This window comes from Coenobita brevimanus, chromosome 107, assembly GCF_032717465.1.
Source record: "Coenobita brevimanus isolate Jiangsu-jjx chromosome 107, ASM3271746v2, whole genome shotgun sequence".
Taxonomy (NCBI): domain Eukaryota; kingdom Metazoa; phylum Arthropoda; class Malacostraca; order Decapoda; family Coenobitidae; genus Coenobita; species Coenobita brevimanus.
In genome coordinates this window covers 1,868,433-1,879,532 of record NC_137060.1, presented here as the reverse complement: position 1 = coordinate 1,879,532, position 11,100 = coordinate 1,868,433, and positions in this window count along the sequence as shown.

The following is an 11,100-nucleotide window of genomic DNA, read 5'->3' as shown; positions in this document are numbered from 1 at the left end:
GACATTGTTGGAAGGACGCAAGTGAAGAGTGAGAGCAGTGGAAATGAGTTATTTAAGAGGAGCGTGTGGAGTCACGTGGAGAGACAGGCTGACGAATGAGGATATAAAGGAGCGTTGTGGTGTTGGTGTGGATGTGATAGGAAGCGTTATGAGGAACACACTGAGGTGGTTTGGCCATGTGGAGAGGATGGAGGGTGAAAGACTGACGAAGAGAGTGTATGTGAGTGAGGTGGAGGGGGGAAGAGGGAGGGGGAGGCCGAGGATGAGATGGAGGAATGGGGTGGAGAGGTATATGAGAGAGGGGTGTGTGAGTTGGGAGCAGGGCAGTAAAATGGCGGGGGACGGGGCGACTTGGAGGCGATTTGTTTGTGGCCACCCCAAACGGGATTGAGGCGTCTGGCAATAGATAGATAAATAGTCATGTATTAACATTATAGCACTTCACCTTGTCCTAATTCTTTGTTTATTTTCCAGGTACTCCTGAGAAAAACATGCTTTAACTGTATTAAGGGGTGCATGTGCTTACAGCCTTGTGTGTGTGTGTGTGTGTGTGTGTGTGTGTGAGAGGGAGAGAGAGAGAGTGAAAGAGGTCTGTTCCTGAGTCTGTGTTAAGTCTGTTCCATTGAAAGTCGTTAATTCAGTTAATGCAGTCTATGGTTTTTTTTCTCTCTGTAATATGTAAACTTTCAAATGCAAGAGTTAACCATTACATTCAGTACTTCATGTACTGCAATGGCAACAGTGTCTGTATTAACATTATAGCACTTCACCTTGTCCTACATTCTTTGTTTATTTTCCAGGTACCCTGAGAAAAACATGCTTGAACTGCATGTAAGAAGGGTAAATCTTGACCAGGCATCGCCCCGTTTTGTGTGGTGTGTGAATGTGTGAGAACTCTGGAACTGTCTTTGTGTGTGTGTGTCCTAGTGAGAGGTGAGTAACTTGAGTGAGAAATTGAGATAAGGAATAGTCATGTGTGTCCAGGAATGTTGTTAAGTCTGATTCCATTATTTGTTTTGAAAGACACGTGATAATTCAGTCTGGTGGTGACATTTTTTTTTTTTTTCACTCTGTAATATGTAAACTTTCAAATGCAAGAGTTAACCTGATGTACATTCAGTACATCTATGGTGACATTGATAAGAATGCATTGGGTCTTGAACTGGCTGTCTGTCTTGTATTTCCTACTGTCTGTGATCTTTAGTGTTTTAAATACAGTGTGTCCAGGCATCTTGGAAATGATTGGGTCTTGAATATGGCTTCTGTTATCATGTTTTTATTTTTCTTGGAGAGGAACAATCTTGTGGGCTTGTAGCCTTGTGTTCTGTGTTCCTTCTGTGCACACACAATAATAATAAAAAAAAGTATCAGTCTATTGCCAGATGCCTTCAGGGGTGGCCCTACAAACAAATGCCTCCATGTCACCCATATTCTGTTGTTGTCCCCAAATGATATTGTTCTTGATGCCACCAGATACGTTTCTTACCAGGTAAACTTAAGGTTCAGAAGGAAAGGACTTAATTTGTGTAATATTTTTCAGGTTCAGGTGCGTGAGTTGATTGTCAGCCGTGGAAGCTGCCTAGAGAGGCAGAAAGAAGAAGAAGAAGAATCCCCAGCTAACTTGAAACTGTAATGGACGTTTAACCCCAACCCCAACACTGCCTGCACAATGTGGTAAGTGTGTGAATGTGATGCCTCTTTGTTCTTGTTAGTGCTTCAGGCCCATCAGGATATGAATCTTTGTGTGTGTGTGTGTGTGTGTGTGTGTGCATGTGCGTGCGCTTATAGTGAAGGTATGTGTGGCATGTTACCATAGGGCACGTGTGGTTTTGTTGCTTTCATGTATCTCGGTTTATTTATCTGTGGGTGAAGCGGTGAACGTGAATCAAAAGGTAGATTCTGAAATATAGTGGACTGCAGGCTGATGTTGCTCTTCTCCTGCAGTCCACCATCCTATCTCTCTGTCTATCTGTTACCAGACGCCTTAAACCCGTAAGGGTTGTCCACAAACAAATCGCCTCCATGTCGCCCTGTCCCCCGCCATTTCACTGTCCTGCTCCCAGCTCACACCCCTCTCTCTCATATACCTCTCCACTCCATTCCTCCATCTCATCCTTGGCCTCCCCCTCCCTCTCCTCCCTTCCACCTCACTCACATACATTATCTTCACTAGCCTCTCACTCTCCATCCTCTCCACCATCCTCCTTATTTGAAATTGTGGGTTGAGGGAGGTTGTATATTAGTGTCACCAGGTGAAGGCCTCTCTCTTTAGCGTGATTTTTTTTTTTTTTTTTTTTTTTTTTTTTTTACACAGTTGGTGGATTTATACAAATCAAGGATGAACATATTTTTTTTTCCATCATCCTCCATGCAGAGATAGGGAAGGTGTTGAGGGATGTTTAAATACCTGGGCAGCTCCACCACTCACACACATCAGTGCCACCACATGAAGGCACCTTAGGCTAAGTAAAGGAAGTCTAAGTATTGGACCTTATGTTGTATATGTGTTGGTCAGGAAATTATATTCATCTTGGACATGTGTTAGGAGTGTAATGCTGGATGGTAGTGAGACATGGGCAGTAAAGGAAGAGGATATTCATTGGCTCAGACATACAGAGGACAGTTATTAGATGGATGTGTTGTGTGTTCTTGAATGCTACGCCTGGGAGGGCTAGGTTTACAATGGAAGAGTTGAGAGGAAGGAAGGGACTTGAATGTACTTTTGATTTCACTTCTGTAATCCAGGAACACACTTACACCTGTGAGTGGTAACCATTTTTGTGAGGTGAACCATTTTATGAGGTGAAGTGGAGCCAACTATGGTGCCCCTGTTAACTGAGTGGAGAGATGTAAATGGGTCATTCCATCGTGAGAAACGTTATATTTAGAGATAAGTTACTGATCTACTCTCACTTGTATTATGTAGGCAATATAAATAAATGCTGTTTGGAAGGTATACTACCAACACCTCACAATACATTATGCCATGGTCAGATTATTCATATGTTTTTATCCTGATTTTATATAAATTTTTAAAAGTGGCGTGAGAAATGTTACTGCGATGCTACCCCACCTTTCACATTGCATGAATTTTTAATAACTCTATGATTTTACTGGTTAGGTCAAGAAGTGCTTTATATCAGTCATATGTCAGTGTATGAGGATCATAATCATAGCCTGCAAATTCTATTTCCCCTAAGAATTTTGTTACTGTTAAGGAAAATGTGACCGTGAGACACGTAACAGGAAAAGTGAGAAACGTTACTTGTGCGATATATATTTCTCATATAATTACAAAATCATATTTTATGAAGGTTACAGTAATTATCACAAAACAATGTAAGTCATGTATTAATGTGAAACACGATAAATTAACCAAAACATGATTCTTGTATAGCAGGGTTGGGGGTGATGCAGCGGAAAAAAACAATGTAATTTTGAATATTATGAACAGAAATTACCGTACCTTATAACATGTAGGTAACCCTACAGCCAGTAAGAGATGTGAAAGTTACATGATAAGCTTACCTGTATATCACAACAGTGATATAAACAAGACAAAGATCAACTACTTGCTCATCGAAGATGGAAAATTCATCCTTTTAGACTAATTAATTGAGGAGAAAAGTTCACCCCTTTGAATGTTCGTGTCATTCTTGACACATGAGGAGTTGGCAATACCTGCACTGAGATCTCGTCTCTGTCCAGGTTGTCAGGAAAATGAAACTGACTATCACCCATTTTGTCAGTGCCTTTCTTTCTTAAATAATTAACTTCAATCATTCCTGGCTCCGGAACTGATTCTACCACTGCAACATAATGCTTCGACAGCTTCTTGGTAGTGTAATGAACTAGTACATAGTTACCTGGGGATGGTTTTCGTGTTGCCTCAATATCAGTAGTACTTTGTGGCTCAGGCTGGGACATGAATGACTCTGACATTTCTGCAAGAGATGGTGTACCTTCCCTATCACTCCCAGTACTGGAGTCAGATTGTGGGTCATAGCCAGTCTCCTGAAGTTAATACTGCTTAAAAGGTGATTGGTCTGCAGTCAAATGATACAATGCTACTTTACAGTGGCCAAGAGGTTTTACTGACCTGCACTGCTGAATGGATTTTGCTGCCTTACAGTTTTTCCATATCTGTACATATCTTGACTTCTCAGTGTTTATATGTTCAGTAGACGCATACATTAGTTCAGTTTTATCTGTTATTTGTTCAGGCTCCTCATAAAATTCTACAGCAGACCTTACTGTACAGCGACCTTGCAAAACTCACTTGTAGACATTCCGTTTTAGTAAAGCCCCAGTCCTATCATGAGGGCCCTTGCCATGATAACTTTCTTGAAAGTTCCATTTAGCAGTGCAGTTGTGGATGGCTTTGTAAGAGGTTAGAGCTGCCATAGAATACCTATTCTTGAAGTGGGCTGCTTCCCCATCAGTCCACAATGATACATGTGTAAAATGAATACCAGCAGAATTCAGATAATCAGCTGGAGTCATTGGAGACATGATGGTAAAGCACACTCACCAGGTACCAGGCAAAATCAATTTACTGTTTGGAAAGAATAAAAACGTAAAGATAACATACTAAATTACAAACACAGGGGTTTTATCATTGGACTTCAGTGCAGGTACTTTGATTTTTTGTGCAAAGGTGTGCGTGAGAAACTTTACATCATTTTCTGGTAACGTTCCTCACAGTGGGCATGTAACGTGTGTGACAGACCATATGGCTTACCAGGGTTTGTTTCAAAATATCCCAGCGTTACATTATTAAGGCCTTGGGATGCCTGTTTATAATATAAAGTTATGTTGGTATTCTCCAGTTTGTTAGTTGTGTATGGGAAAAATGAGGAAAAAACATGAGACATGTTACTCCTGAAAGACTTCCATTTAAAGGTCATGCTACATTCTGACCACAACATACAGTATATGTAAACAACTGTAGTGTCAATCACAACTCAAATAGACACATTTTCAGTAAAACACAGTGTCAGCATTCCAAACAATAACATACTCTGGTCAGTGATGTTCTGAAAGTTGCTATATTCAGCACTGGTTTTTCTTTGGTGACATAACATGACAGTTTTTTATGCAGCTCCCCAAGTTGACAGTTTAGGCTCTCTTTCTCTTCAGATTCATAAAATTCAATGATTAAGCTTTAAAATGATGTATAATTTATATACTTTTAAGCAATTCTGATTTTGACACAAAAGGTTGACATCTTCGTGGAATTACCCAAATGTGACATCCATCCAGGAACTAAACTTTTACACTATTCCCCGCTGTCAGCCGCAAGGGAATGCAGACTCAGTGCATGGGAAGGGCAGTTGCTTCCCTGCAGTTGATGGGTCTGCTCATCTAGACAGACAAGGGTTGGTCAACAGCAACAACCCCTGGAGTGTGATATAGGCAGATTTCTGTAATTCTTTGTATTGGAAAGCAGATTAATTCAGCATATGGTGACATTTTTTTTTGTCCCTTCAATATGTAAACTGTAGCCAGCGTATACTGTATGTGGACTGCAGACTGGGGTACTGCATTTTTATTATTATTATTGACTCTCGGATACATTTATGTGAAGCTACAGAACGTGGTCAATGTTCCTGGCGTATCATACAGAGCCAGGATTCTGGGGGCTTGAATGGTGAGCGAATGGAAGCGTGGCCCATTGGATTGGGCAAATTTGGGCTGTCTGGACATTGCTACTCCTCACCCTGCCTGGATGATGATGATGATTTTCATTATAGCAAGGAGGAATATTTGGCTGCCAAGCGTAGGGCTAGAAGAGAGGTATACAGGGCGAAGTCTGAGTCACCGAGACTTTTGTTTGATAACCTAAATAGTGTGGAAAGGGAAAATATGATATTTAAGGTGATGAAGTGATCAGATGAAGAGGGATAATCGGGATATTATAGGTGAGCAGTGTGTGAAGAATTATGAAGGAAGGGTAGTGGTGAACAGTGGGGATATTAAAGATGCATGGAGAGAGCATTATAACCGGTTGTTGAATGAGGAGTTTGACTGGGACAGGGAAGGTTTGGAGCCAGCAGATCCAGTGTTTGGCCCTTGGCCTTTGATTGATGCTGCTACTGTGAGTGAGGCAATAGGCAGAATGAAGGTGGGGAAGGCAGCAGGTGTGTCTGGGTTGATGGCCGAAATGTTGAAGGCCTCAGGAGATATAGGGGTGCGGTTAGTCACTGACCTGACAAATATGATTATTTATGAGTGAATGCCACTCAGGGATGAGTGAGGCTGGTCACTCTCATCTTAAATGTCGAGACCAACTGCCTAGCCCTGGGCTCCTACGCTTCTCATGGGGCGATGTAGGATTGGATGATGGATGGATAGTGTTGTCCCAAATGATTGGCTGAAGAGTGTAATTGTAAATGTGTATAAAGGGAAGGGTGATGACCTGGAAATAGGAAATTATAGAGGTATAAGGCTTTTAGATCAGATAATGAAGGTAATGGAAAGAGTCTTAGAAGGTATGATTTGAGAGAGAGTGAATGTTGATGAGATGCATTTTGGGTTTATGCCAGGTAGGGGGACCACTGATGCCATATTCATTGTTAACAGCTTCAGGAAAAATATATTGGTAAGAAAAGGGATCTGTATTTTGTTTTTTGTTGATTTGGAAAAGGCCTTTGACAGAGTCCCTAGAGAGGTGGTGAAGTGGGCAATGAGAAGGCTTGCCTATGGTCCTTTCACCGCAAGAAGTCCGTTCAGGGTGGGGCCCACCTGGTGAATCACCTCTAGCGATGCTGCCAAATCAGCTGTAGTACATGCCTCTCTCTCTCTTTTATTTCTCATCTATGTGCTATTTCAAATTGTTTTTTATATTCTGTATATAGTAAAGGAAGCTATATAGTACATTGAGTATCACTTTTTAGAATTATAACAACGATTTGAATGAATTCTATGACGTGGCAGTGCTTTTTTCCCATGTTGCCACGCCGTAGAGTTGCCAATTATCGGATTATCACCTACCCCCATCCCACCTGTTTCTCTCTCCCTCTCTCTCTCTCTCTCTCTCGTCAATATAACAGAAAGTTCGGATGACGAAGAAAATTATGATTAAAGATCAGAGAGAGGATTAGGCCTACAGGGGAAACCTCTTAAAAATAAAACGCGCCTAGACTTTTACCTCATAAGTGGTGTGGAAAAAAAAATTGAAAATAAATAATACATATAAAATATATATGTATATATATATATATATATATATATATAGAGAGAGAGAGAGAGAGAGAGAGAGAGAGAGAGAGAGAGAAACAGGTGTGATGGGGGTAGGTTGGGAGACAGAGTGATAATCCGATAATTGGTGGTCAAATTGGCAATGTCGCACTCGGGGGAATTCCAAATTCTGCCACACCCTGAACGGACTTCGTGCTGCGAAAGAACCATAGGAGGAGTGGCTGGTTAGGGTGGTTATGGCTATGTATGTGGGTGCTCGCACCCAGGTAAGAGTGAATGGAGATTTGAGTGATGAGTTTTCCGTGAACGTTGATGTGCATCAGGGGTCAGTTTTGAGTCCTATGTTGTTTATCATGGTACTTGAAGCCCTCTCACATGACTTCAAAAGCGGATTCCCGTGGGAGATGTTGCATGCTGATGATTTGGTGTTGATTGCAGAGAATGAAAGGGAAGCGGAGGAAAGATTTAGGAAGTGGAGGGATGGTATGGGGCACAAAGGCTTAAGGGTAACTGCAGATAAAACAAAAGTAATGATATCTAGGGTTGGTGGCAGTACTATCAAAGACGAGGGAGAGTGGCCATGTGCAGTTTGCCACGAGGGTGTTGGAAGTAATACCATCTTGTGCGGTGTTTGTGATAACTGGGGGTGCAAGAGATGTAGTGCTGTCAGAGGTATACTGTGAGATACTGCTGATTTTATGTGTACGGCATGTCGGGGAGAGCAGATGGAGATTGTCAGGCGTGAAGGGATTGATCTTGCTGGTGAATCTCTTGAGTGTGTGGAAGAGTTTTGTTATTTGGGAAACATGTTGTGTGCTGGAGGTGGGGCTGGAGCTAGCTCTGTGGCTAGGGTGAGAAGTGGTTGGAAGAAGTTCAGGGAGCTCTTGCCTCTCATGACATTGAGAGGACTCTCCCTACGTGCTAAGAGGTCTTTGTATGCAGCATGTGTTAGGAGTGTCATGCTGTATGTTTTTTTTTTTTTTTTTTTTTTTTTTTTTTTTTTTTATTGCGTGAAAGAAGGAACCAAAGGCCATGAGCCCGCAGTAACAGTTCCCTCCAAGAGAAAAACAAAATACAATAGAGAGCCAAATTCAAGATCCGATCATTTTGAGATGCCTGGACACACTGCGTTTGAAAGACTAGAGATCATAGGCAGCAGGAAATACAGACAGAGGGAGACAGTTCCAGAGTTGACCTGTTGCATAAATAAAAGACTGGGAGTAACGGTTAACTCTTGCATTAGAGAGTTGGACAGAAAAGGGATGAGAGTTTGCTGCCAGACGGGTGCTACGCACCCGTCGTAGAGGTGGAGGAATGCAAGCAGACAGTTCAGAGGAGCAGTGACCATTAAAGTAGCAATAGAAAAGAGATAAAGATGCAACAGTGCGGCGAAAAGACAGAGGTTGAAGGGAGTCAGGAAGAGGAGGAGAGTTAATGAGACGAAAAGCCTTTGACTCCACCCTATTGAGAAGAGCTGTATGTGGGGAGCCTTCCCACACATGAGAGTTGTACTCCACACAGGGGCGGATAAAACCCCTGTATAGAGTCAACAATTGTGCAGGGGTAAAGAGCGGAGTTGGCTTAGCACACCCAGTCTCTTGGAAGGAGATTTTACAAGAGATGTAATATGATCTTTCCAAGATAAGTCCCGAGTAAATGAAACCCCAAGCATGTTCAAGGATGATGCAGGATTAAGCTGAATATTATTAAACATTAGTGGGTATACCTGTGGAAGATTTTGTCGGGTTGATAGGTGTAAGAACTGAGTCTTAGATGCATTAAAAACAACCATATTATTTTTACCCCAGTCAGAGATACGAGCCAAGTCAGACATTAGGTGTGCCTTAGCCTTATCCCTTGTTTGTTGAAGTAACTGTTGAGATGGGCGTTGCGGGAACCGAATGGAAAGGTGAAGGGTGGAGTCATCAGTGTATGAGTGGATAGGGTTAGATGTACAGCTTAGAAGATCATTGATGAATAAAAGGAAGAGAGTTGATGATAAGACAGAGCCCTGAGGAACACCACTGTTGATAGATCTAGGAGAAGAACGATGGCCGTCTACGACAGCGGCTATAGAACGACCAGAAAGGAAGCTAGCGATGAAGGCACAGATAGAAGGATAGAAACCATTGGAGGGCAGTTTGGAAATTAAAGATTTATGCCAGACACGATCGAAAGCCTTTGAGATGTCAAGTGCAATGGCAAAGCTTTCGCCAAAGTCCCGAAAGGAGGATGACCAGGAGTCTGAAAGGTAGGTGAGAAGATCGCCAGCGGAGCGTCCCTGACGGAACCCGTACTGACGATCGGAAAGAAGGTTGTGATAGGAAAGATGCCTTAAAATTTTTCTATTGAGAATTGACTCGAAAACTTTTGAAATACAGGACGTTAAAGCAATTGGACGATAGTTGGAGGGTTGGGAGTGGTCACCCTTCTTTGGGACTGGCTGAATGAGAGCAAACTTCCAGCAAGAAGGAAAGGTACAAGTTGACAGACAAAGGCGAAAGAGTTTGCCTAGGCAGGGTGTAAGCACAGAAGCACAGTTCTTCAGAACAACAGGAGGAACCTCATCAGGCCCATATGCCTTGTTAGTACTGAGGCCAGTGATGGCAGAAAATACATCAACTGAAGACATTTTAATGTCAGCTATGAGGAAGTCAGAGGGGGGAAGTGATGGAGGAACAGCACCGGAATCGTCTAAGGTGGAATTGGAGGAGAAAGTCTGTGCGAAGAGATCTGCTTTATCAGTAGAAGAAATAGCTACAGAACCATCAGAGTAGGAAAGAGGAGGGAAGGATGATGAGGTAAAGTTGTTAGAAAGATTTTTGGCATGGTGCCAGAAGGAGCGGGAAGAATTCGAGTTGGAGAGTTGAGAGCATTTAGTATGGATGAAATTATTTTTAGTAGAGCGAAGAACAGACTTAGCACGATTCCGGGCAGAAACGTAAAGATGATGTGATTCAGGGGTGGGTTGGCTCCGGTGCCTTTTGTAGGCCCTCTCCTTGTTGCGGACAGCATTAGAACAAGCGTGATTAAACCAAGGCTTTCTTGCGTTAGTCAAAGGATATCAGAAAGGAATGTATGCTTCCATGCCCGAGAGAATAACCTCCGTAATGTGCAAGGCACACTCAGATGGCTCCCGGCCATGGAAGCAATAATCATTCCAGGGAAAATCAAAGAAGTACTGCCTGAGGGCTTCCCAGTCCGCGGCTCCAAAATGCCACAGACGACGTTTCCCTGGAGGGTCCACAGGCCGTACCGGAGTGATAGGGCAGGTTAAGGTAATAAGGTTGTGATTGGAGGAGCCCAACGGAGAGAAAAGATTAACAGAGTAAGCAGAAGGATTAGTTGTGAGGAAGAGGTCAAGTATGTTGGAGCTCTCTCCAAGGCGGTCAGGGATACGGGTAGGGTGCTGTACAAGCTGCTCTAGGTCATTAAGGATAGAAAAGATGTAGGCTTGTTCACCAGGTGGATCCGTGAAAGGAGAGGAGAGCCAAAGGTGGTGGTGAACATTGAAATCTCCTAGAATGGAGATTTCAGAGAAAGGAGAAATGGATAGAATGTGTTCCATCGTAGAAGTAGGATAGTCAAAGAATTTTTGATAGTCAGTAGAATTAGGGGATAAGTTAACAGCACAGATATATTTAGTCAGAGAATGACAGGAAAGCCGAAGCCAGAGTGTAGAGAATTCAGAAGAATCGAGTTCAGGAACACGAGAGCAAGATAAGTCGTTGCGTATGTATACACAACAGCCACCTTTGGCTTTGAAATGAGTATAGAGAAAGTAGGAGGATACAGAATATGGTTTGCTGTCAGTTGCCTCAGACAGCTGAGTCTCAGTTAGAAAAAGGTGAGGTTTAGAGGAGGAGAGGTGGTGCTCAACAGAGGGAAAGTTAGAGGAAA